Source organism: Phascolarctos cinereus, unplaced genomic scaffold, assembly GCF_003287225.1.
Source record: "Phascolarctos cinereus isolate Bilbo 61053 unplaced genomic scaffold, phaCin_HiC Scaffold_4;HRSCAF=312, whole genome shotgun sequence".
In the NCBI taxonomy this organism is placed as follows: Eukaryota; Metazoa; Chordata; class Mammalia; order Diprotodontia; family Phascolarctidae; genus Phascolarctos; species Phascolarctos cinereus.
The window spans coordinates 730367193-730371078 of NW_027555847.1; the positions used below are offsets into that span (position 1 = coordinate 730367193).

General features: G+C 54.9%; 2 non-coding genes across 2 annotated transcripts; one reads left to right on the top strand and one right to left on the bottom strand.

Annotated features, from left to right (window-relative positions):
- Window positions 1-471: 471 nt before the first annotated feature.
- TRNAL-CAA (transfer RNA leucine (anticodon CAA)) lies at window positions 472-583 on the bottom strand. The gene is made up of 2 exons: window positions 546-583; window positions 472-506 (listed from the first exon to the last, which is right to left on the bottom strand). It is a non-coding gene; the product is annotated as a tRNA-Leu (tRNA).
- Window positions 584-2100: 1517 nt separating this feature from the next.
- Window positions 2101-2173, top strand: TRNAR-ACG (transfer RNA arginine (anticodon ACG)). Its single transcript has one exon. It is a non-coding gene; the product is annotated as a tRNA-Arg (tRNA).
- The last annotated feature ends 1713 nt before the right edge of the window (window positions 2174-3886 follow it).

Sequence of the window (3886 nt, forward strand, 5' to 3'; positions counted from 1 at the left end):
CGGATAAGATTCACAACCCTCCCGGGTTTGAGTTTACTGGGTTGGGGTCGCTCGTCCTCACGGCAACAGAGGCGACAACTGGCGCCCATTGGTCCTCTAGATGACGTCAAAGTTAGCTTTGCCGAAGTAGGGGCGCAAGAGATTGAAGTGTGTGCATCGGCGCCCGAACTCATACCCTGTAGGACCGTTGGAGGACCCCTAGGCTGGGGCTTGAGAGGAGGAAGTGAAAGTGGCTGCAGCCACCTCGGAGTCAGGAGGAGGTTCGGCGGAGCCGTGCAGGGAGACCCCGCCTCAGGCCTGGGGGGCGCACGGCCGAGGATGCCGCGGCGAAGGGCTGGGACAGCGAGCCGCGGCCCCAGCGCACTGAGGGTGGCTTGGAGCTAGCCATAGCAGGAAGGGAAGAGAGGCTGCCCTACCCCCAGCGAGAGAGGGCCGGTACGCCGTGGGAGGCAGCCGCGCCAAAAGCAGAACTGTGAGGAGTGGAATTCGAACCCACGCCTCCAGATGGAGACCAGAAGGCTCCCCAACACAGTGGAAAGCTTACGCTTGAGTCTGGCGCCTTAGACCACTCGGCCATCCTGACAGCTGACAGCCTTTATCCTTCCCAGGCCCTCTGTCTTGTCCTCGGCCTCCCGAGCACGCCCCGCTCGAGGCTCCCCGAGTCCCCCGAGCTCCTGTCCTGCCACCTCCCGCCGTGGTGGCTTTGTCCTCGCTCTGGGCCCACTAAAGATGTACTTCTCACGCTGTAAGCCTCTCCTCAGACAGAAGAGAAGTTCCGGGAGGCCAGGCTTGTGTCTGCTCCCAGTCCGGGGCTTGGCACACAGTGGGCGCTTACTAAGTGCTGGGGATGAGGGGACAAGAGCTTGCAAAGGAGACACAGCGATAGAAACAGAGGGGAAAGGGGACGAGAAAAAGACAGTGAGCCCAGGAGTCCTAGAGAAGAGGAGGAGGCGTGTCGGGCCCACGGCGTCTCCGGCTCAGTGGTCCTGGCTGGGGGATGGGGGTGGGGTGGGTGAGGGGAGAGGGAATTTTAAAGCGTCAGAACCGAAATCGGAATAAATGAGCCCCAAGGAAAGAAGAGTTCCCGAAGCAATGAGTGGGAAGGGGGCTGGCGTGGTCCCTCAGCACCCCCAGAACGACCTGTCTGGCCGTGGATGGCCTTCTGGGCTCTCTTGGGGCTCAGGTCTGCACGGTGGTGGACAGATCCGGGAAGGCTCCCTAAACGCGCGCTGTAGGACAGGAGGGAAGTCCCTCCAACTACCACCTCCTCCTGTCGGAGGCCCTCCGTGATGTCTAATGCGAGCAGAGGTTAGAATGTAGGGCCTGGAGGCTGAAGAAACGGCACACCACTGCAGTATCTTGGCCAAGAAAACCCTAAATGGGAACGCTCCGTAAACAACTGAGCCTTGGCCCCGCGTCAGGAGCCGGTTCTGTTGGCGTTCCAAGGAGGTAAGCTCGCCTGGGAGTTGTATGGGTCACCCCGTGGTACACGGGCCCGCTCCCGGCCTCGGTGGGGGGCCATGCCCGCAGGGGAAACAGACCCTGGGGCCTCCGTCGGGCTCGCGTTGGGCTTCAGCGGAGTTGGCTACCCGGCGGAGGCTGGGGCCCTTCCTGTACGGATACCCTCTTCCTTTCTGGGTCTGGCCTAGGCTTCGCGGTGGATAATCCTCTAGCTGGGTGTGGGCTTGGAGTCAGGGAGCCAGAGGCTCGGCAGGACCCATGAGAGTCCTGATCCAAGGGAGCCCCGGCGTCGTCCAGCGGCCCGTGAGAGCCCCCAGCTGAGTCTGTTAAGGAGGAGGGGGATGGGTTAGGGTCAGGGTTAGAGTCGTCCAGGGCCGGGGTCCAGATCCAGGCGATTCCGGTCCTGCGTCCTCTGAGCAGGATGGTGGATTGGACGGGGAGCCTCGGTATCGGAATCCAGGACCTAGAGAGAGTTTGAGGGGAACAAGAGGCTGGGCCTAGGCGCGGGGCCCTGATCGCGGTGCTGACTGTACTTTCTGTGGGGCGTGGCCTCGGGTGTAGGGCGGGTAGAACCAGTGGGCCCAAAGGCCCAGACTTTGCATTCAGCAGCCTCCTCATGACCACTTAGCAGAACATCAGGGGCCAGTGGCGCAATGGAGAACGTATCTGACTACGGATCAGTAGATTCCAGGTTCGACTCCTGGCTGGCTCGGCCGTTGAAGTGCTTTTATTTTATTTCCTCCTTCGCTTCTTCATTTTTCTGAAGGAGGAAGCATTTCTTGAAACACTAAGTATTTGTGGAGTTCTTGCTACTTGGGAGGCTCTCTGCTAAGCTTGTTGGGACTTAAAGGAGTCATTTGCACGACGTCAATTGTCCCAAGTGTCCTGAAGGTTCTCCTCACATCCTCTGAGTCTTAATCTGTGAACTTTAACATCACTTATTCTTTCTGGGCCCTGAGCTTGAAGTCGTGGGAAGGCACGGAGCTAAATCTGGCTGGGCCTCTCTTCTGTCCAGTAGGACAGGGCCAGGTACAGGAGCTCCCGAGTTCGGTGTCCAACCCCAGTGAGGACACCCCTTCATGCCTATGTTACTCTAAAACAAAAATGTGAAAATAACAGCTAGCACGCATTTATGAAGCATGTAATATGTGCCAGGCACTGACCTAAACCCTGGGTACACTCCCAGCCCTGGAAGAGCGCCTAGCCTAATGAGGTTGAAGGGAGGAAAACACTTATGTACAAATAAACTTAGGAGAAATTGGAAATTATCAGCAGAGGAAAAGCACCAATAATGACAGTGGGCATTTATATATCACTGGCAATTTGCCAGGGTCTTTACAAATATATCTCCATTTGCTCCTCCCCCACATCCTGGGAGGTATGTACTGTTACACCCATTTACAGATGAAGAATTGGAAGTAAATATATAGGTTAAGTGATTTGCTCCAGGTCACATAGGAAATGAGACTAAGTTTGAAGTCGAAGATTCCCAATTCCAGGGGTCAGGTCTCTATCCCCCCACATCATCTCCTACTTGTACTAGAAGTCAGGCTTATCTGGAGAGATTTCCTGTAGAAAGTGGGATTTTAGCTAGGATCTGAAGGCAGTTAGGATAGCCAGGAGGCAGAGATGAAGAGGAAGAGCATTCCTGGCATGGGGGACAGCCAAAGAGAAAGTCTGGTGCAAGAGATGGAGGGTTTTATTTGAGGAACAGCCAGGAGGCCAATGCCACTGGACAGAGGAGTAAGGTGTGTGTGGGGCCAGGTTATTCAGGGCTTTGGATGCCAGAGGATTTTGTATTTGATCCAAGATGCAGTAGAGGGCCACTGAAGCTTATTGAGTATAGGCATGGTATAGTCAGATCTGTGTTTTAGGAAAATCACTTTGGTGAGTGAATGGAGGATGGAGTGAAGTGGAGAGAGGCTAGAGGCAGGCAAATCTACCAGCAGCTATTGCAATAGTCCAGGCATGAAGTGAGGAGGGTGCACACCAGGGCCACGTCAGTGTCAGAGAAGACAAAAGGAGGTGTATTCAAGAGATGGTACAAAGATGAAATCAACAGGTCTTAGTAACAGATTGGATATGGGGAGGGTTGAGGGCTAGTGAGGAGACCAGGATAACACCTACATTGTGAGCCCGGGGGACCAGGAAGATGAGAGTACCCTAGACTGTAATAGGTGAGTAGGAAGAGAGGTGGAATGAAGGGTTTGAGGTTTGAAAAGATAACGAGTTCCATCTCAGACATGTTGAGTCTAAGACATTTATTGGACATCCAGTTTGAGACGTGTAACAGGCAGATGGAGATGACAGACTGGAGAGGGATTAGGACTGCACAGGTACATTTGAGAATCATCAGCATAGACATAACTGTACAGCAGGGGTGGAGAGGTCCTCAAGTGCAACCCTTTAACTGAATCCAAACTTC